The following is a 23,297-nucleotide window of genomic DNA, read 5'->3' on the forward strand; positions in this document are numbered from 1 at the left end:
CCAACACCTGTTGTTTCCTGACTTTTTAATGATTGCCATTCTAACTGGTGTGAGATGGTATCTCATTGTGGTTTTGATTTGCATTTCTCTGATGGTGAGTGATGATGAGCATTTTTTCATGTGTCTGTTGGCTGTATGAATGTCTTCTTTTGAGAAATGTCTGTTCATATCCTTTGCCCACTTTTTGATGGGGTTGTTTGTTTTTTTCTTGTATATTTGTTTGAGTTCTTTGTAGATTCTGGATATTAGCCCTTTGTCAGATGAGTAGATTGCAAAACTTTTCTCCCATTCTGTAGGTTGCCTGTTCACTCTGATGGAAGTTTCTTTTGCTGTGCAGAAGCTCTTTAGTTTAATTAGATCCCATTTGTCAATTTTGGCTTTTGCTGCCGTTGCTTTTGGTGTTTTAGACATGAAGTCCTTGCCCATGCCTATGTCCTGAATGGTACTACCTAGGTTTTCTTCTAGGGTTTTTATGGTATTAGGTCTAACATTTAAGTCTCTAATCCATCTTGAATTAATCTTCATATAAGGAGTAAGGAAAGGATCCAGTTTCAGCTTTCTACTTATGGCTAGCCAATTTTCCCAGCACCATTTATTAAATAGGGAATCCTTTCCCCATTTCTTGTTTCTCTCAGGTTTGTCAAAGATCAGATGGCTGTAGATGTGTGGTATTATTTCTGAGGACTCTATTCTGTTCCATTGGTCTATATCTCTGTTTTGGTACCAGTATCATGCTGTTTTGGTTACTGTAGTCTTGTAGTATAGTTTGAAGTCAGGTAGCGTGACGCCTCCAGCTTTGTCCTTTTGACTTAGGATTGTCTTGGCAATGCGGGCTCTTTTTTGGTTCCATATGAACTTTAAAGCCGTTTTTTCCAATTGTGTGAAGAAACTCATTGGTAGCTTGATGGGGATGGCATTGAATCTATAAATAACCTTGGGCAGTATGGCCATTTTCACGATATTGATTCTTCCTTCCATGAGCATGGTATGTTCTTCCATTTGTTTGTGTCCTCTTTTATTTCACTGAGCAGTGGTTTGTAGTTCTCCTTGAAGAGGTCCTTTACATCCCTTGTAAGTTGGATTCCTAGGTATTTTATTCTCTTTGAAGCTATTGCGAATGGGAGTTCATTCATGATTTGGCTCTCTGTTTGCCTGTTACTGGTGTATAAGAATGCTTGTGATTTTTGCACATTGATTTTGTATCCTGAGACTTTGCTGAAGTTGCTTATCAGCTTAGTGAGATTTTGGGCTGAGACAATGGGGTTTTCTAAATATACAATCATGTCATCTGCAAACAGGGACAATTTGACTTCTTCTTTTCCTAACTGAATACCCTTGATTTCTTTCTCTTGCCTGATTGCCCTAGCCAGAACTTCCAACACTATATTGAATAGGAGTGGGGAGAGAGGGCATCCCTGTCTTGCGCCAGTTTTCAAAGGGAATTTTTCCAGTTTTTGCCCATTCAGTATGATATTAGCTGTGGGTTTGTCATAAATAGCTCTTATTATTTTGAGGTACATTCCATCAATACCAAATTTATTGAGCGTTTTTAGCATGAAGGGCTGTTGAATTTTGTCGAAAGCCTTTTCTGCATCTGTTGAGATAATCATGTGGTTCTTGTCTTTGGTTCTGTTTATATGCTGGATTACGTTTATTGATTTGCGAATGTTGAACCAGCCTTGCATCCCAGGGATGAAGCCCACTTGATCATGGTGGATAAGCTTTCTGATGTGCTGCTGAATCTGATTTGCCAGTATTTTATTGAGGATTTTTGCATCGATGTTCATCAGGGATATTGGTCTAAAATTCTCTTTTTTTGTTGTGTCTCTGTCAGGCTTTGGTATCAGGATGATGTTGGCCTCATAAAATGAGTTAGGGAGGATTCCCTCTTTTTCTATTGATTGGAATCGTTTCAGAAGGAATGGTACCAGCTCCTCCTTGTACCTCTGGTAGAATTCAGCTGTGAATCCATCTGGTCCTGGACTTTTTTTGGTGGGTAGGCTATTAATTATTGCCTCAATTTCAGAGCCTGCTATTGGTCTATTCAGGGATTCAACTTCTTCCTGTTTAGTCTTGGGAGAGTGTAAGTGTCCAGGAAATTATCCATTTCTTCTAGATTTTCTAGTTGATTTGCGCAGAGGTGTTTATAGTATTCTCTGATGGTAGTTTGTATTTCTGTGGGGTCAGTGGTGATATCCCCTTTATCATTTTTTATTGCGTCTATTTGATTCCTCTCTCTTTTCTTCTTTATTAGTCTTGCTAGCGGTCTGTCAATTTTGTTGATCTTTTCAAAAAACCAACTCCTGGATTCATTGATATTTTGGAGGGTTTTTTGAGTCTCTGTCTCCTTCACTTCTGCTCTGATCTTAGTTATTTCTTGTCTTCTGCTAGCTTTTGAATGTGTTTGCTCTTGCCTCTCTAGTTCTTTTAATTGTGATGTTAGAGTGTCAATTTTAGATCTTTCCTGCTTTCTCTTGTGGGCATTTAGTGCTATAAATTTCCCTCTACACACTGCTTTAAATGTGTCCCAGAGATTCTGGTATGTTGTATCTTTGTTCTCATTGGTTTCAAAGAACATCTTTATTTCTGCCTTCATTTCATTATGTACCCAGTAGTCATTCAGGAACAGGTTGTTCAGCTTCCATGTAGTTGAGTGGTTTTGATTGAGTTTCTTAGTCCTGAGTTCTAGTTTGATTGCACTGTGGTCTGAGAGACAGTTTGTTGTGATTTCTGTTGTTTTACATTTGCTGAGGAGTGCTTTACTTCCAATTATGTGGTCAATTTTGGAATAAGTGCGATGTGGTGCTGAGAAGAATGTATATTCTGTTGATTTGGGGTGGAGAGTTCTATAGATGTCTATTAGGTCTGCTTGGTGCAGAGATGAGTTCAATTCCTGGATATCCTTGTTAACTTTCTGTCTCGTTGATCTGTCTAATGTTGACAGTGGAGTGTTGAAGTCTCCCATTATTATTGTATGGGAGTCTAAGTCTCTTTGTAAGTCTCTAAGGACTTGCTTTATGAATCTGGGTGCTCCTGTATGGGGTGCATATATATTTAGGATAGTTAGCTCTTCCTGTTGAATTGATCCCTTTACCATTATGTAATGGCCTTCTTTGTCTCTTTTGATCTTTGATGGTTTAAAGTCTGTTTTATCAGAGACTAGGATTGCAACCCCTGCTTTTTTTTGTTCTCCATTTGCTTGGTAGATCTTCCTCCATCCCTTTATTTTGAGGCTATGTATGTCTCTGCATGTGAGATGGGTCTTCTGAATACAGCAGACTGATGGGTCTTGACTCTTTATCCAGTTTGCCAGTCTGTCTTTTAATTGGAGCATTTAGTCCATTTACATTTAAGGTTAATGTTGTTATGTGTGAACTTGATCCTGCCATTATGATATTAACTGGTTATTTTGCTCGTTAGTTGATGCAGTTTATTCCTAGCCTCGATGGTCTTTACATTTTGGCATGTTTTTGCAATGGCTGGTACCGGTTGTTCCTTTCCATGTTTAGGGCTTCCTTCAGGGTCTCTTGTAAGGCAGGCCTGGTGGTGACAAAATCTCTAAGCATTTGCTTATCTGTATAGGATTTTATTTCTCCTTCACTTATGAAACTTAGTTTGGCTGGATATGAAATTCTGGGTTTAAAATTCTTTTCTTTAAGAACGTTGAATATTGGCCCCCACTGTCTTCTGGCTTGTAGAGTTTCTGCCGAGAGGTCTGCTGTTAGTCTGATGGCCTTCCCTTTGTGGGCAACCCGACCTTTCTCTCTGGCTGCCCTTAAGAGTTTTTCCTTCATGTCAACTTTGGTGAATCTGGCAATTATGTGTCTTGGAGTTGCTCTTCTCGAGGAGCATCTTTGTGGTGTTCTCTGTATTTCCTGAATTTGAATGTTGGCCTGCCCTACTAGGTTGGGGAAGTTCTCCTGGATGATATCCTGAAGAGTGTTTTCCAACTTGGTTCCATTTCCCCCCTCACTTTTAGGCACTCCAATCAGACGTAGATTTGGTCTTTTTACATAATCCCATACTTCTTGCAGGCTTTGTTCATTTCGTTTTCTTCTTTTTTCTTTTGGTTTCTCTTCTTGCTTCATTTCATTCATTTGATCCTCAATCGCTGATACTCTTTCTTCCAGTTGATCGAGTTGGTTACTGAAGCTTGTGCATTTGTCATGTATTTCTCGTGTCATGGTTTTCATCTCTGTCATTTCGTTTATGACCTTCTCTGCATTAATTAGTCTAGCTGTCAATTCTTCCACTCTTTTTTCAAGATTTTTAGTTTGTTTGCACTGGGTACGTAATTCCTCCTTTAGCTCTGAGAAGTTTGATGGACTGAAGCCTTCTTCTCTCATCTCATCAAAGTCATTCTCTGACCAGCTTTGATCCATTGCTGGCGATGGGCTGCGCTCCTTTGCAGGGGGAGATGCGCTCTCATTTTTTGAATTTCCAGCTTTTCTGCCCTGCTTTTTCCCCATCTTTGTCGTTTTATCTGCCTCTGGTCTTTGATGATGGTGACGTACTGATGGGGTTTTGGTATAGGTGTCCTTCCTGTTTGATAGTTTTCCTTCTATCAGTCAGGACCCTCAGCTGTAGGTCTGTTAGAGATTGCTTGAGGTCCACTCCAGACCCTGTTTGTCTGGGTATCAGCAGCAGAGGTTGCAGAAGATAGAATATTTCTGAACAGCGAGTGTACCTGTCTGATTCTTACTTTGGAAGCTTCCTCTCAGGGGTGTACTCCACCCTGTGAGGTGTGGGGTGTCAGACTGCCCCTAGTGGGGGATGTCTCCCAGTTAGGCTACTCAGGGGTCAGGGACCCACTTGAGCAGGCAGTCTATCCCTTCTCAGATCTCAACCTCCGTGCTGGGAGATCCACTGCTCTCTTCAAAGCTGTCAGACAGAGTTGTTTGCGTCTGCAGAGGTTTCTGCTACTTTTGTTGTTGTTGTTGTTAACTGTGCCCTGTCCCCAGAGGTGGAGTCTACAGAGACAGGCAGGTTTCCTTGAGCTGCTGTGAGCTCCACCCAGTTCGAGCTTCCCAGCAGCTTTGTTTACCTACTTATGCCTCAGCAATGGCGGGCGCCCCTCCCCCAGCCTCGCTGCTGCCTTGCGGTTAGATCGCAGACTGCTGTGTTAGCAATGAGAGAGGCTCTGTGGGCGTGGGACTCTCCCGGCCAGGTGTGGGATATATTCTCCTGGTGTACCTGTTTGCTTAAAGCGCAGTATTGGGGTGGGAGTTACCCGATTTTCCAGGTGTTGTGTGTCTCAGTACCCCTGGCTAGGAAAAGGGATTCCCTTCCCCCTTGCGCTTCCCAGGTGACGCGATGCCTCGCCCTGCTTCAGCTCTCGCTGGTCAGGCTGCAGCAACTGACCAGCACCGATTGTCCGGCACTCCTTAGTGAGATGAACCCAGTACCTCAGTTGAAAATGCAGAAATCACCGGTCTTCTGTGTCGCTGGTGCTGGGAGTTGGAGACTGGAGCTGTTCCTATTCGGCCATCTTGCTAGCATGTATTGTTATAAAGTCTTTCTATTTTGCCTTTCACATTTAATCTAGAATATAACTGGATTGATTTTTGTGTATGGTATGAGGCAGAAATGCTCCCTTCCACTCTCCCTTCCTCCTCCCTCCCTTCATTCCTTCTTTCATTCCTTTCTTCCTTTCTTTTTCTACTTCTTTTTCTTTCCTCCCTCTCTTATTTTTTTTCTTTCTTTTTGAATCCTTTCCTCCCTGCTTTTTGGTGTCATCTCTGCCATAAATCAAGTGTCCATAGATACATGGGGGATTGTCCTTCAGATTTCATTCTAAACTAGCTCATTTGCTTTTTCCTTTGAAAGAAAAGCCTAAACACCAGAAGTCTGACAGTGGTTCTCAGCTTTGGCTGAGGTTTGGAATCATGAAGATACAGAAGCCTGGGTCCCACCTCCAGGGATTCTGTCTAGTTGGGCTGCGACGTCATCTGGTCATGAGGATCTTTAAACCTCTCTGATGGGCAACCATGGCTGACGCTCAGAGGAAAGGAAGACAGGGAACCCACACTGTTATCATTATGGTTGCCCCATAAAAGGCAGGATTCCCGGTGAAGGCTGAATTCCAGATCATTAACAAGTTACTTTTTAGTATGAATGTGTCCTAAATAGGGCATGAGACATACTTATGCTAGATAATTACACAGTGTGCCTGACATTTGTATTTAACTGAGTGTTTTTAATATATATACACACATATGTGTGTGTGTATATATATAACTATTATATATATAAAATATACATATATTTATATATATATTTTTTGAGACAGAGTCTCACTTTGTCACCCAGGCTGGAGTGTGCAATGGCGCAATCTCAGTTTACTGCAACCTCTGCTTCCTGGGTTCAAGTGATTCTCCTGCCTCAGCCTCCCGAGTACCTGGGAATACAGGTGTGCACCACAATGCCTGGCTAATTTTTTTTGTATTTTTAGTAGAGACAGGGTTTTGCCATGTTGGCCAGGCTGGTCTCCAACTCCTGACCTCAAGTATCTGCACGCCTTGGCCTCCCAAAGTGCTGGGATTACAGGCGTGAGCCACCATGCCTGGCCTGTGTTCTGTATTTTTATTTGCTGCATCTGGCAATACTTGTTATCATAAGATGATTCCTCACACGCTGACCTTGGAACCGTGGTCTCCAAATACTGTTCATCTTCCCCACTCCATCATGGTGCTGTGCAGGGCTGCTCTTGTCAGGTTGATTTCTCTTTGTGGCTCCAGCTGCCTGAGTAGCTCCTGATTGTTCCATGAAACAAAATACTCAGAACTGGACTACCTGGTAGCGTTACAAAAAAAAGTCACTTGCCTTAATGCGGTTTCAGACTTAAGAAGGCAAATTTAAGAATAAACAATGGAAACATTCTTTGGAGATCCTGCACAGAAAAATGAAAGACTGACAGAGTAATTTCACAAAGTCAATGATTTATACACGGTACAATTAAAACCACAGGGAGAATCATGAGCACCTTCTTTCTCGTTTTTCCTGATTAGACTAAGTGAAGTAGTTTAATTAGTTGGTGATTCATAGATAAGATGGTGTCACAGATGGCCAGTTTGTAGAAAGAGACAACAGAACCTCCCCCTTCTTTCCCATGTCTGTAGATGCCCAAGTCTCTACCGTCACTGGAGAGTCTGTCCTTCACTGCTCAACCTGGCAGGTGTTGCTCTCGAGTCCCTTGGAAGGTTCTAGAAGGAAACGACCTCTCACTCCCCAACTTGGACTGTCACTGTTGTGTAATCATGAGGCTTAGAATCCCTCACAGCAGTAGTTTTGCTGCTGGGTTGTCATAGTATCAAGAAATTCTTCCACTCCCATATTTTTTGGGGATTCCTGACTCTTGCTAAGCACTGACTTGCCCACTTATTCTCAAACTTCGAGAGATTATGTTATCTTGAAGGCAGAAAAGGGTACATGAAGGAATAAACGGTTGAGGCTGAGTTCATTATACTAATGGTGCTTTTTCAGAACATTGTCCCTTTCTTATAGCATCCTATTTGATTTTAACAGGAACCCTGACTGCTGGGTAAGTAGGGGAGGCATTATTTCGCTTCCTTTACAGATAAGAGAATAAGCTCAGCACAGTTAAATAATTGCATAAAGTTATATATCCAGTAAATGACAGGTAGCAGAACGCAGGTCCTCTGACTCCTAATGTCTTGCTTTTTCTAGTATTAGTACTCCCTGACAGAGCGCTACCTAACTTTGCATGATCCTAACCACCACTTGAAGATCTTGTTCAAAATGTGTGGATTCCTAAATCCTTTCCCTGACTATTCTAATGCAGTGAGGTAGGGGGAACTCAAGAGTCTGTAATTGAAAGATTGACCTCAGCAAACTAGCAGAGAGTATTGCATTTGAAAATTATCATTGGAATTCCTTTTTTTTTCTCTTTGAGACAGGATCTCACTGGGTCGCCCAGGCTGGAGTGCAGTGGTGCAATCTCAGCTCACTGCAGTGTCGACCTCCCTGGCTCAAGCGATCTTCCCATCTCAGCCTCCTGAGTATCTGGGACCACAGGTGTGGAACACTACACCAGGCTAATTTTTAAAAAAATTTTTTGTAGAGACAAGGTCTCACTATGTTACCCGGATTCGTTTTGAGCTCCTGAGCTCAAGTGATCCACCTGTCTCTGCCTCCCAAAGTGCTGGAATTACAGGTATGGGCCACCATGCCTGGATTCATTGGAATTCTTCATTAAAGTTCTGGGGATCCCAGCCACTTTGAGAAGCAGCACAAATACATTTAAGTGGAATTATTTGCTACATCTTTTGCAGAATTGTTTTTATTTATAGTTTGCTTCTCAAAATTAAGTTGCCAGGTGGAAATATAAACGTGAGTTAATTATTGCCCATTTGTTTGGACCGTAATTGTTTTGGACTTGTTTGTTTGACACCAAAGCATGTCTGCTTTTGGTGTCAGTGGAGACTAGTTGAAGAAGAGGTCTCTCTCTTTTAGATTTTGGTCAACTCAATCCATTTACCTAATGAATGTTTACTGAAAATCTATAATATACCAGGTACTGTGCTGAACACCGGAGTTAAAGAGTTGGATGAGACACAGTCCTTGCCTTTGAGAGAGAGGTTAAGAGTTTACTAAGTAGACTGACATGCAAATCTATAGATTATAATACGTGTGATTGATGGATTAATAGGGATGTGGATTCCATGTTCTGGGAGCACAGAAGATGGAAAATTCTGCTCTACTGGGGTCAAGACAAACTCTGAGAGATGAGGCAGAGTCTTGCCTTGCGTTTTCTTGGATGTTGATGAGCCTCCAGCCTTCACTCTGTGCTGTATTGACAACTTCATGACCGCTCAACCCTTTCCTGCAGGGCCAACTCAGAAGACAAATATCATTCAAAACTGAAGTTAAATTCCCAGTGCCTCCCAGCCTGCTGGGTTTCCCACATCCATCGCTTCCTAGAGAATACCTGAAAATGAGGTTAACATGAACCAGGTAGGCTCTGAGCTTGGGTCCAGCCAGCCCCTTTCGTAATTTGGAGGAGAAAGGCGGTTATTACGCTGGAAACCCACAGAGCCCACAGTGCACCTCTTCCGTGTTTCAAGAAGGCTGCTTGTGTATTTGCAGCCTGGTTTCAGGTGTGTGGGTGTCAGAGAGATTGATGCCATCTTCAGTGACCTGTGATCACACATCCTTACAGCCCTCCATCTTTCTGCCTTGCTCAGCAAATTCCACGGACAATAACTCCAAACAGAGCCTTTGGAAAAGGGCACCAAGGACAAATGTGGCCTGTTTAGAATCTAACTTTGAGCCACTCTTCTCAGCTCTTTATTCCCCTCAATTAAACTGTTTATTTGTACAGTTTCCTTGTCTTATTTAATACAGTTTTAATTCCTTTCCTCTCTACCGTTATTCTTTCTACCCTCTCTTCCTCCTCCTCCCTCTCTTGCAACCAAATTGCCTAAACCATTTTTCACCCTTTGCTTTGATGGCAACCAGTATAAATAAAACCAGAGCGGCAGCAAGTACCCCAGGAGAGGGGCGAGGGGTCATGGAAGCTGCCCTTGGAGGGCTCGGCTGGGCTTTCTGAAGTCAGATGGGCAGCCTGTTTCAGGCCCCAAATCCCTCTCTGTTATCCTCCCCGCAGGCAATATTTTTGTTTTTACTGTGGTTCAGCTCCCTGGAATGCAGAGCTCTTTTAAAAGTTGACTGAGTGGAGAGGCTGGTGTCTGGGTAGCCTTTCTCTTGACCTGGAGAGAGAAGCTGGGGGTGGGGAAGGAAGGGGTGGATAGAGTCCAGAGGGAGAAGTGGCTTTCTAAGACAACAGCACTGAGCGTGTTTATCTCTGAGGTTGGTGACTCTGTTTCATCCATGAAGATGGGTTTGCTTGTTAATGTAACTTCCTGTTTTGGAGGCGTCGCTCAAAAATATTAAAGCTTTTAGTATTTGAGCTCTGGAGGAAAAATGATTTTTGTGTGCCTGGGTGCCTGAAAGAATCCATGTCTACTGAATTCTGATTTTGAAGGCCTGAATAAAGATGAGAAAATCAAAGTAGACAAAGAAATAAACATGTTTTGACTGCTTTTCCTTTGCCAGGACTTTTACCTACACGTCTCATTTAATTGTACAATAGTAGCCCTCTGAATTTCTGTTAGTGTTCTCATGTTACCGATGCCAAAGCTAGGGTCCAGGGAGCTTAGGAAGAGAGTATAGAGCTGGCGAGGGGCACAGCCGGGACTCTTCATCCAACTGTCCACTCGTCTAAGAGATAGCGTTTGTGTCTTACCAACTTCAGGGAGGTATACACATTCTGTTCTGTTACTAGTAAATGCTACATACTAGACTCTCACTACAACATAATTAGGTGTGCCTGAACAGAAATGGCACCTGCAAATAGAGCTTTATGTAGAAAACTGAAGGGCATGATAAAGGTTGGATGTGCTAAGCACTTCTTAAAATCTTTCTGCTTCCCTCCCTCCCTCCCTCCCTCCCTCCCTTACTTTCTTCTCTTTCCTCTTTTTTCCGTATTTCTTTCCTTCTTCCTTTCCCTTTTTCCTTTTTTCTTTTCTCATTTTCCTCCTTTCTTCCTTCCCTCATGTCTCCTTTCTCCCTCTCCCCTCTTTCCCTCCCTTCCCTCCCCCTCCTACCCTCCCCTCTTCCCCCTCCTCCCCCCTTCCCCTCCCCTCCCCTCCCCTTCCCTCCAATTTCACTTGCTATGGAGATATGATGTACACACAGTTCAGAGACTGAGCATACATCATATCAAGGACACAGTTCCTGTCCTTGAGGAGTATCTGTCCATCTAGGGGGATGGCCATATAAGCAAATTGCTCTGATGTCCCATGGCAAGTTATGCTGCAGAGGTTTACATTCAGTTCTGCAAACAGAGATGAGGGAGCAAGTAATTTTGCTTGGGGAAGTTAGGGGAAGATAAGGAGAGGAAGTGCCACCTCATCTGGGCCTTGAATATTGGGTAAACATTTACTGGGGGCTAGGGAAAAGGCTTTTCCTTTTTTCTTTTTTTTTTTTTTTTTGAGGCGGAGTCTCGCTCTGTCGCCCAGGCTGGAGTGCAGTGGCGCAATCTCGGCTCACTGCAAGCTCCGCCTCCCGGGTTCACGCCATTCTCCTGCCTCAGCCTCCCGAGTAGCTGGGACTACAGGCGCCCGCCACCTCGCCCGGCTAATTTTTTGTATTTTTAGTAGAGGCGGGGTTTCACCATATTAGCCAGGATGGTCTCGATCTCCTGACCTCGTGATCCGCCCATCTCGGCCTCCCAAAGTGCTGGGATTACAGGCTTGAGCCACCGCGCCCGGCCGGAAAAGGCATTTTCTAGGAGATGAAAATGCACTTTAATTCAGGGACACAAATAAGACCAGGATGGTTGGATTTCAAGTGCAGTGTGAGGGCTGAGGCTGGGAAGGCCATCCTCAGGTTAAGTCTTCTCCTCTGGAAGGGCTTGGGAAGATGTTTTGGGAAGAAATAGACTTTGACATGAGTCCTGGGGTCTGGGTAAGATTTTGAATTATCACAGGAGTCTACCTGTCCCTAGGGAGTGGAGCTGTAAAGTCTACACTTTCACCCTCTTCTCTGACCCATCGACATTTTGCACAGGACAGGGTAACAAGTCACTCACCTCCCAGAGCCCTCTGGGAAAATCCCACAGAAATCCGGAAGTAATCTCTTTCTACTTGCAGTGGATACCAGACTCTTTCTCAAAAAGCTGAGTGTGTTCATTTAATAGACTTGCCCTTGAAGAAATACCGGAAGTTATTGGGAAAGAATTTTTATTTTTGTCCTGTGGAAATAAATGAAGAAAAATCAAATGAGAATAAGCAAAGACTGTCTATTTTTTCAGAACGCGCTATGAGTGAGTCAGCTGCCATCACTTGTCTTTCAGCAGAAACTCAGAGGCAGGCAAAAGGGTGGGGAAGCTTCATAGTGGGGGAAAGGGAAGGCTTCGAGAGCGTGCTGACTGGAGGCTGCTGGTGTGGGAAGCTGGAGGGGGCTCACTGGAAGTGAGGTGTCCCATGGGATGTGGTAGAGTGCAACTTGGGTTTCTCTGGTTGGTCCTCAGAAATAGGGACAAAAATTAGAAAAACTGTCAGTTTTTAATTAAGTCCTGGTCCTTTTGGAGCAATCGTTACAAGGGTTTTTGTTTGGCTTCCTGGATTGTGACTAGAGATAGTGTGACTTCCTAGAAGTCTGCGTCATAGACATCAGACTGGCTTCCTGGGCTGGCTCCTGCAGCTGATTCGTTGGTTTCCTGGGCTGGTTGCATAGACTGTGGGTCACTGTTTTAAAATATATGTCTGCTTATTTGTATATTCAGCCTCTATCTATTTGTATTTTCAGTCTCTCAGTCCATATCCCTATGTGAGGTAAGAGATCGTCTCTGGATTTCAGGTGGGCATTGTGAGTGGAGTCTGTCTGGTAGACACATACAGAGGGAGCTGCACACAGAGCTGAAGAGTGCAGGGCCAAGTTGTGTGGGTGTTCACAAGGGCGCCAGGCTGTTGGGGCTGGCGTGGGGCTGAACTCGAGCCTGCTGCTCGTAGGGGCAGCATCCCTGGGGGAAGCAACTTTGTTAGGACAACTCTGGAAATGTCCTACCTGAATGATTTGGCTTCTCTATTCCTTTTGACAGACAGTAACTTGGACTCCATCCCAATAAAATGTTTGACCTCTCTCAGATGGAAAACAGGAGCTGGAAGCTTATTGTTGCTACTGGAAATAAAGACCAGGAGAAGTAAAGACACTTTGTTTTGATGAGACCTTATAACAGATGTACTGCGTAGGCATAGCAACATACGACTTTAATAGAAAAGTAACTTTCCTTTTCTCCACCCACCTTCAGTTCTGGAAGGCTTGTTTGAAAAGGGGAATCTCGCTTTCTTTTTTTTTTCCTTTAACTAGTATCAGGTGTCTTACTCAGGTGGTTGGGTAAAGTAGTCAAACTATTTTTACAACAGCTGTAAACGGTTTTACAATACACTTACTGTTTATGAGGAAGGCTGACGTGTTGAGGAGTTTTCATGGCTGTGATGGCACAGAGCAAGCAACCAGCATTTCTTATGGAGTTTTGCTAAAAGGTGTTAATCCTGGTCACAAAGCCAAGTATAAAATTTTAGTGGCTTCTGAATCTGTCGCCTTTTTTTATGTCCCCTGTCTGAAGTTCTCTGGGAACAAAAGGAGTCTGACACAGCTAAACATATTTGCTTCTGTGAACTGTGTTTATGAGGCTATGTTCACTTACAGGCAGAGGGAAGATGGGAAAAGAAATGAAAGTGGAAATACCGCTTTTAAATAATTAGTGAAGTAAAACAATATTACTAGTGTTTTGTGTAACTTTCTAATTTAAATCGAAAGTTTTTTTTCCCCCAAGTCAAATGGCATCTTTTTACATAGAAGAATTTAACAATTGAAAGATTGAAAAAAAATTTAACAAAGATAAGGATCTGCTTTTTAAAAAGGCAAGGATAAAGATATAATGAAATAGTGTATATCAACTTCTGCAGTGTCAGGGAGTAAATTTATATTATTAGCATCATCTTTAATAGTCTATTGAAAATAACATAGTTTAATGATGTTAATGATATAAATTCTTGGGAATTAACAAAGCGCTAGAAAATTGTAAAGAGGTAAATTAAATGGACACCCACAAGCAATACTGAGAGATGATTACAATTCAGCAGGAATTCTTTAAAAAGCAACCGTGAACTATGGCTACAACAATTTTGTTCTTATCTATGTTAAGGATACTGTATAATCCTGAATGATGAAGGTACAAATGGCGCATTGAAATGGAAAATTCAATTTCTTACTCTATGTTCAGGGCAAAAGTATTCCTGAGAGTTTACCTCCTAGCTTTTTTTATGACACCAAACAACAGAGATTGTAAAGGATTGAGGGAGAGGAAATAAATGAGAATGTTTAACTTGTCTGAAAGGCAAGTGACACTTACTATCTGTTCATTTTGCATTATGAAGTTACTTTGTTTTTTAAAACAGGGCATGAGTATTCCCACTGGATCTGAAATTAGAAAAGGGAAAATATGTTCAAAAATTCCTCAGATTGGTAGGCTATGTCACCATAGCTGTTGCTGTGCAGTCTTACAATGTGTATCTTCCTCTTCTTAGTTAAGGAGGATAATCCACTGTTCCCTTTATTGGTCTGTTATGAGGATCCATTGAAAGTGAGTGCCTTGCCAGTCATTCATTCGGTGGAATGATGAATACCCGTATGCTGGGAGCCAGGCATGTTCGTGGCGTACAGTATAATACATGCCCCACCCTCATGTAGCTCACACGTTGAGAATGTCTAGAAAAAAGCACAGGGCAGTCACAATTCACTGTCGCAAATTCTAACATGGCAGAAATTTTGCCCAAATACAGAAAGGCCATAATCACTCTCTTTAAAAAATTGTCTTGCCTTATTGTTTAATTTTTTAAGTTATATACATTTCTTTTTTTTCCTTCAACTTTTAAGCTCAGGGGTACATGTGCAGGATGTGCAGGCTTGTTACATAGGTAAACATGTGCCGTAGTGGTTTGCTGCACAGATCAATGTGTTATATATATAGATACATAGATATAGATATCATTATATATCTCATATATATATATATATATATATTTTTTTTTTTTTTGAGACAGAGTCTTTCTCTGTCACCTGTTGCCCAGGCTGGAGTACACTGGCGCCATCTTGACTCACTGCAAGCTTTGCCTCCTGGGTTCATGCCATTCACCTGCCTCAGCCTCCAGAGTAACTGGGACTACAGGCGCCCGTCACCACGCCTGGCTAACTTTTTTTTTTTTTTGTATTTTCAGTAGTTTTCATGGTTTTCACCTTGTTAACCAGGATGGTCTTGATCTCCTGACCTTGTGATCCGCCCGCCTCGGCCTCCCCAAGTGCTGGGATTACAGGCATGAGCCACCATGCCCGGCCGTGTTACCCAGATATTAAGCCCAGCTTAGTAGCTAGTATAGACTTCCTGGTGCTCTCCCTCCTTCCCCTCAGCTCCCACCCACCAACAGGCCCCAACCAGTGTGTTGTTCCCCACAATGTGTCCATGTGCTCTCATCATTTAGCTGCCACTTATAAGTGAGAACATGTGGTGTTTGGTTTTCTGTTCTTGTGTTAGTTTGCTGAGGATAATGGCTTCGAGCTCCATCCACATTCCTACAAAGGACATGATCTCATTCCCTTTTATGGCTGTATCGTATTCCATGGTGTATATATGTCACATTTTCTTTATTCAGTCTATCATTGATGGGCATTTAGGTTGATTCCATGTCTTTGCTATTGTGAATGGTGCTGCAGTGAACATGCACATGCATGTATCTTTTTAATAGGTGGTTTATATTTCTTTGGGTATATACCCAGTAATGGGATTGCTGGGTCAAATGATATTTCTGCCTCTAGGACTTTGAGGAATCACCACACAGTCTTTCACAATGGTTGTACTAATTTATATTCCCACCAACAGTGTAAAAGCATTCGTTTTTCTCCACAACCTGCCAGCATCTGTTGTTTTTTGACTTTTTAAAAATTGCCATTCTGACTGGCATGAGATGGTATCTCATTGTGGCTTTGATTTGCATTTCTCTAATTATCAGTGATGTTGAGCTTTTCTCATATGTTTGTTGGCCACATGTATACCTTCTTTTGAGAAGTGACTGTTCATGTCCTTTGCCCACTTTTTAATGCGGTTGTTTTTCTTTCTTGTAAATTTGCTTAAGTTCCTTGTAAACTCTGGATATTAGACCTTTGTCAGATGGCTAGATTGCAAACATTTTCTCCCATTCTGTAGGTTGCCTGTTCACTCTGAGGATAGTTTCTTTTGCTGTGCAGAAGCTCTTTAGCTTAATTAGATCCCATTTGTCAATTTTTGCTTCTGTTGCAATTGCTTTGTTATTTTTGTCATAAAATCTTTGCCTGTGCCTTTGTCCTGAATGGTATTGCCTAGATTTTTTTCTAGGGTTTTAATAGTTTTGGGTTTTACATTTAAGTCTTTAATCCATCTTGGGTTAATTTTTGTATAAGGTGTAAAAAAGGGGTTCAGTTTCAATTTTCTGCATTTGGCTAGCCAGTTCTCCCAACACCATTTATTAAATAGGGAATTCTTTCCCCATGGCTTGTTTTTGTCAGGTTTGTTGAAGATCAGATGGTTGCAGGTGTGTGGTTTTATTTCTGAGTTCTCTATTGTGTTCCATTGGTCGATGTGTCTGTTATTGTACCAGTACCATGCTGTTTTGGTTACTGTAGCCTTGTAATATAGTTTGAAGTTGGGTAGAATGATGTGTCCAGTTTTGTTTTTTTTGCTCAGGATTGCCTTGGCTACTCGGGCTCTTTTTGGTTCCATATGAATAAAATTATATAAATTTCTTAAAATTTAAATTAAAACATTGGAAATAATATAAATAGGATGATACCATATTTGTGAATAATTTGTGATGAAAATTTATCCTCAGGCCATGTAACATGGAATAATCTTTGGTAATTTTTATTTCATTCATCAAGCAGAATAAATAAAATAATGCTCCAACTATCTTTAATCATTGCTAAAACTTGTAATGAAAAAACGCAAGAACCTCTTTTCTTCTTTGGTCTACATGCTGCCTCATAGCCAACTAAAGTGATATATTGTTTAGAATTTGAATTTATTGATCATATTATGTTTTCCAGAAATGTGCTAAATAAGGGGCTCTAATACTCCTGCAGACAGGTAGGAAATAACCCCCAAATGTACCTAGGTTATATCCTACACCTTAGACAAATGGTAATAGGGCCTTGCCCGTTCAGGTTTGGTGATGATCAGATTTAGCTGCGTCTATCACTGGTTGTTGCTCTTCCTATTGCTCCCAGTGGTAACTCCAGGCTCTACTAGAGAGTGACTAGTTTATTCTTGTGCTTCTTTAAAACCATGCTATTACATTTAAAAATAATCAAACTGATCCACACATACAGAGGCCTAATGAAGACCTAACCTCGTCTTCCTTCTGCTCACAAATGAAGAGGATGTGGGGAGAGAGAGAGCAGGCTTAAAGGGAATCCCATGTCTGTCATTTCAGGACAGCCTTGGCCCTGTGCAGAGCTTTCTTAGAGCCCAGACTTTCAATCTGGGGCTCCCAGATTGGGGCTCCCAGTTCTTGGTGCCTGATGGTCCCTCACAGAGCTGACCTAGCAAGGGGGGTCTTGAGAGGGTCCCTGGAAGATTGGTTTTATTCACAGGCTGTTCCCGTACCAACAGGTTTTCCTACCAGCAGGTCCCAGGCTGCTACCCCTCCCCGCAGTAAGGATTTTTGGAAGAATGCTAGTTGTCTGAGTATCTTGCCCTAACTGCCAACTTCAGTAAATTCTTTATGAATGGTTCTCAGAGAGCTACACAAGTCGTGTAGGAATTTGGTGTATGGGACAGGGACTGGGAAGCAGAATGGGACAGAAATGGAAGAAAAGGTAGAGGAAGTGGGAAGAAAGGAAGGAGGAGAAGAAGGGACAGGATGAGGCTTGCCTAGAACCTCAGGTCCATTAGGAGAGACAGACTGGATCCCAAAGTGTGGGATGGTAACTCTCTTCAGTTAGTTTTAAAAATGACATGAGTAATGAGTGGGGAAGGAAAGAGCAGCCAGTGGGATGGTTCAGAGGAAGCCGTGAGACCCAAGGGAGGAAGTCTGGCAAATGAGGGTGAAGCAGAGTTATTAGATCCTTTGGGAGAAAAATCCTGAAAGACTTAGGCTGATCCTATTTTTGTAGGGATCGCTCACACCATTATTTACTGGGGCGATTAATGCATTACAGACTGACCATTGATGTCTGTGAAGGTAATTGCTTGCTTTAGTTCATTCACGCTGCTAAAACAGACTATCATAGGCTGGGTAGTTTATAAACAAAAGACATTTATTTTTCACAGTTCTGAAGGCTGGGAAGTCCAAGATCAAGGTGCTGGCTGATTTGGTGTCTGGCGAAGGCGCACTTCCTTATAGATGGCATGTTCTTGCTGTGTCCTCATGTGATGGGAAAGCGAATGAGATCCCTGAGATTCCTTTTATAAGGGCACTAATCCTATTCATGAGTCTCCACCCTCGTGATTATCTCAAAGTGGCCCCACCTCCTAATACCATCACATTGGTGGTCAGGATCTCAATACATGGGAATTTGGCGAGGGGGCGGGGCACACAAACATTCAGTCCATAATAATGCTACAAACAGATTTTCTTGGAAGTTGGTTGCCTCCTTGGGAATGGCAAGAAGGTACTCAGAAGTAAAGTTTGCAGTTAGTATTTTCTTTTGCTTTAAGTTGGTTTTTCATGATGAAATTAGAATTGGCACCCGTAAAAATACTTAAGACAATTTGTACACATCCCTTCTGCATGTATTTTCTTTCCCTGAGCCCATTTTTATAGTCTTTGAAGCTTAAAAATAAACCTCCAAATGACCAGCCCCATCTTTTGCTTGGCATTCTGGTGATCTTTTTTTTTTTTTTTTCTTTTTAGAATGGCCTCAGGCACCAACATTGTGGCAATGTGAGGGGTACAGAAGAGTGGCTGTGATAAAGCAATTCAAGAGAGATTAAGGTGTTATTTAAGTACGGGGTGGGAACAATTCTAAGGGCGATATGCCGTCTTCCTGACCAGTGAGGAGCTAGTGAAAGGTAGCTAACCTTCCACGATACTTCCAGAGGGCTGGAAGCCCTGACTTTTTGCAGCTTGGCAGGAACACTTGCAAAGGCTTCAGACTGGAACCTGCAACTTGCCAGCACTAGTGGGAAGCTGGAAATGCTGTGATCTCTGTGTCTGAATAAAAGGGTTGATGACTGTTATGTAGATACAAATTCAGAGAAACTGTCAGTTCTCTAATAGCAAATGGAAACATTCTAAATGATAAAATTTGTATTATTTTCTCATTAATAATAAGATACTTTTTGCAGCACTTATCAGAGGCCTTTTATCTAGACTTGTGAGATTTAGCAAATACAGGCAGTGTTTTATCCAGCAATTCTACCTTTATCCCATTAGCAATATTAACGTTTCCATCCAAATAGAGCATGCTTAATTTTTTTTTTTTGAGACAGATTCTTGTGCTTTGACCCAGGCTGTAGTGCAGTGGCATGATCTCAGCTCACCACAACCTCCACTTCCTGTGTTCAAATGATTCTCCTGCCTCAGCCTCCTAAGTATCTGGGATCACAGGCATATGCCACCATGCCCAGCTAATTTTTGTGTTTTATGAGTAGAGACGGGGTTTCACCATGTTGGCCAGCATGGTGTCGAACTCCTGACCTCAGGTAATCTGCCCACGTTGGCCTCCTAAAGTGCTGGGATTACGGTCATGAGCCACCGTGCCTTGCCATGCTTACTTTTTTTTAGAATATTCACAGAATTGCGTGTCCATTGCTGCAACAGATTTTAGAGCATTTTCATTAGCCCAAGAAGGTACTCTGTACCCCTGTGCCATCCATCTTCCCCCAAATCTTCCCCACCCTCTGCCAGCCCTAGGTAACCACTAATCTACTTTTGGCCACTACAGATTTCCTTATTCTGAATATTTCATATAAGTGGAATAATCCATTTTTTGTCCTTTTGTGAAAGGCCTATTTCATTTAGCATGTTTTCCAGGCTCATCCATGTTGTAGCATGTGCCAGAATGTCCTTCCTTTGTAAGGCTGAATGGTTTTCCATTGTAGGGATGGACTATATCTTTATTCATTCATCTGTTGATGGATGTTTGGATTGCTTCCACCTTGTGGCTGTTATGATGAATGCTGTTACGTGTATTGGTGTACACGTATTCGTTCAAGTTCTTTCTTTCAATTATCTTGGGTATACACCTAGAACTGAATTGCTGGACTGTGGGGTAAGTCCATCTTTCACCATTTGAGGAATTGCTATGCTTGCTTTAAAAGCAACATGCAGTTTTGTTTTGTTTTGTTTTGTTTTGAGACAGAGCCTCGCTCTGTCACCAGGCTGGAGTGTAGTGGCACAATCTTGGCTCACTGCAACCTCCACCTCCCAAGTTCAAGCAATTCTCCTGCCTCAACCTCCTAAATAGATGGGACTACAGGTGCCCGCCACCAAATCCAGCTAATTTTTGTATTTTTCGTAGAGATGGCATTTCACCATGTTTGCCAGGCTAATCTCAAACTCCTGACCTCAGGTGATCCACCTGCCTTGGCCTGCCAAAGTTCTGGGATTACAGGTGTGAGCCACTGTGCCTGGTCCCAACATGCAGTTTTTCTATGATTTTAATTGTAAACAAACAAGTGGAAAAATCTTTTAAATTTCTATTCTCCCTTTGGCTGTTTAAATTGGGTAATGTTCATGTAATGCTGCAAAAAGCTTCCTTACTATCTGCTTTCCTGCCCCCAGTAAAAAGGAAGAAAAAATGGAGAAATTATTTCTACATCAAATAAAATGCAAAACAGGAGAGGGAATTCCTTATGTAATTACATGAAAAACTGAGAGTGAATTTTTTGAGGAATACTGAAAATTCTTCAAGCCCAGGAATGTTTTGAAAACGTTTTGTAAAGTTCTGAAGCTTTGCTTGTTCCTGAATATCAAAACAGAGCCAAAAGTTTTTCTTTTTATTATCTTGAATCAAAAACTCCAAGAATCCTTCATGTAAATCTCGACACTAAGCCCATCTTTCCTTGTCTTGCCCCTTGAATCATTTATTTAAGTGGGCGATAATAAAAGGTGTCAGCAATTCAGTTGTGAGCTCTGGAAGATTTCTGTGTGCACTGACCTTTAAGCGTTTGCATCTTGACAGGTGAGCTGTTCCTACTGTTTCCTGTGAGATATAGTGCGGCCAAGGGGTCAGGCATGCTAATGATAAAATTACCATTTACCTTTTACCTGGCAGGCCCGGTGCCTGACATTATAAATGTAGGTAACCTTTTTCACCTGAAGCTCTCTTCTGCTCTCCTAGAGATTATGTCGGAATGAACTTACTTACAGTGGCAGAAGAGTTATGGGGGAAGAAGGACTGAATTTAGTGCATTTTTTTCCCTTTGGGTTTCTTTTTGGGGATGCCTTTTCTCTCACAGTCATTCTGCATAAAACATTACTGTTCTTGGTGTGGGGCTGGAGGGGGTCGACTGGAGCAGGATTAGGGGAGAAGGACACTGTTTTTATCATCTTGTGTTCTTGACATTTTTGAAGGATGGCCGTTTCTCTCCTTTCTCTAAAGCTGCGGGTATTAATGAGGTTTTACTGGTGTTCCGCCTTCATGTATAACTGCCGTCCTTTTCCCGCTGATTCTAACAGAATGCCATTTCAGGGCTACTGGATACCAGATACGGTTAAGTAGTTAGAGGAACTGGTGGCGACTGACAGAGGTGCAGGCCTCAAGTGGATGCAGAAGAAAAATAAAACACAGAGGGGCACCAGCAGTAGGAGGGGTCTGAAGAGGCAGAGAGCAGCTTGGCCAAGTCAAATAAAGTCAATGAAAGAGGATGCGATTGCCAACTTGCTAGGCTAGCCAGTTGATGCTGTCTATGCTGTCTTTTGACATATTCAATGGTTAGTCTTTAAGGTATCACGGGATGAGTTCATTCTCTATAATAACACTTAGCTAAATATCCTGAGACTGGCCTGGGCCAAAATTAAAATCAGAATGCTTGCATTATTAGGTAGTAAGATTCATCACTCATCACTGAGTGTCTACTTCCTGGTGGTGCTGAGTGGAGAAAATGAAGGGGGATAGAAGGAAGGGAAAAGAAAAGAAAGAGAGAGTGAGGAAGAGAGCAAAGGAGGGAGGGAGAGAGGGAAGGAAGGAGGAAAAGAGGGAAGAAAGGAGAGAAGGTGGGGAGGAGAGATGGAGAGGGAGAGAGCAGGAGAGAGGGGAAAGCCTTATTTTCCATTCTTGGTGGCAAGCCCTTCCAAAGCAAGAAACCCAGGTCACTGCAGCCTAATCAGAGAGAGTGGAGGATGCACGGGGCTCTCCTGCCTCCCTGCCCTCTTCTCCACTTTCAGAGAGATGGATGGTTAATAAGGAGATAGTAGTCCAATGATCTCTGTCCTCTGCAAAGATGTCCTTCACTTAGGTTTTCTCTGTAAAGTGGTGCGTAGGACGTTAGTGACATTTGGCTGGTGGTTATGAGATACTTTTGTAAGCCAAAAATAAAAGTTGAAGGCCCCCCCAATCATCTGAATGGACTTCCTCCTCTAGGCCAGGGCCCTCCAAATTGAACCTGAAAGGCTGACTCAGGCCATGATGGGAAGATGGGATGGATATGCCTCATTATGCCCTCCTCCCTTGTGGGTTTAGGAAAAGCTGACCAGCATTTAACACCAGCACAGACCTTAAGTCTGAAGAAACCTTAAGAAACCTTTACAATCAGCTGGGTGTGGTGGCTCACGCCTGTGATCTCAGCACTTTGGGAGGCCAAGGTGGGTGGATCACTTGAGGTCAGGAGTTTGAGACTAGCCTGACCAACATGGTGAAACCCCGTCTCTACTAAAAATAAACCCGTCTCTACAAAAATTAGCCAGGTGTGGTGGTGCACGCCTGTATTCCCAGCTACTTGGGAGGCTGAGGCAGAAGTGCTTGAACCCCAGAGGCAGAGGTTGTGATGAGCTGAGATAGCGTCGTGGTACTCCAGCCCGGGAAACAAGAGCGAAACTCCATCTCAAAAAAAAAAAAAAAAAAAAAAGAAACCTTTGCAATCTATTCTTTGCAGTCTGTTACCTGAAGGCTTCATCTCCATGACAAAACTTTGGTCACAATCTCTTGTAAGCCAGACGTTCCTTTCTATCGATAATAACTCTTTCAACCAATTGCCAATCAGAAAAAATTTAAATCTACCTATGACCTGGAAGCCTCCCCACTTCTAGCTGTTCTGCCTTTCTAGAGCGAACCAATGTATATCTTAAATGTATTTGATAGATGTCTCATGTCTCCCTAAAATGTATAAAACCAAGCTGCACCCTGACCACCTTAGGTACATGTTCTCAGGGTCTCCCGAAGGCTGTGTCATCGGCCATGGTCACTCATATTTGGCTTAGAATAAATGTCTTCAAACATTTTACAGAATTTCACTCTGTTCGTTGATACTTTGTAAATAATGATAATTAGGAGCCCAAGAGGTACTGCCTACTTGTTTAGTGTGTTCATTTAGCTCAAAGTTTGGTACCTTGTAGTTGTCATATGGAGTAAATCTTCAGCCACAAAATCTCATTATGAATGTGTTCCATGAAGGAGATATAATTTTTTTGACCATTTGCAGCATATTCAAATGAAAGCTGGTACTAATGAAATTATTATCATGTAATTAGATGTATTAAATAATGTCCCAGGTTGGTTCAATGACATGGTTGGATTGC

The sequence above is a fragment of the Trachypithecus francoisi genome, unplaced genomic scaffold (assembly GCF_009764315.1).
Source record: "Trachypithecus francoisi isolate TF-2019V2 unplaced genomic scaffold, Tfra_2.0 Lachesis_group10, whole genome shotgun sequence".
Taxonomy (NCBI): domain Eukaryota; kingdom Metazoa; phylum Chordata; class Mammalia; order Primates; family Cercopithecidae; genus Trachypithecus; species Trachypithecus francoisi.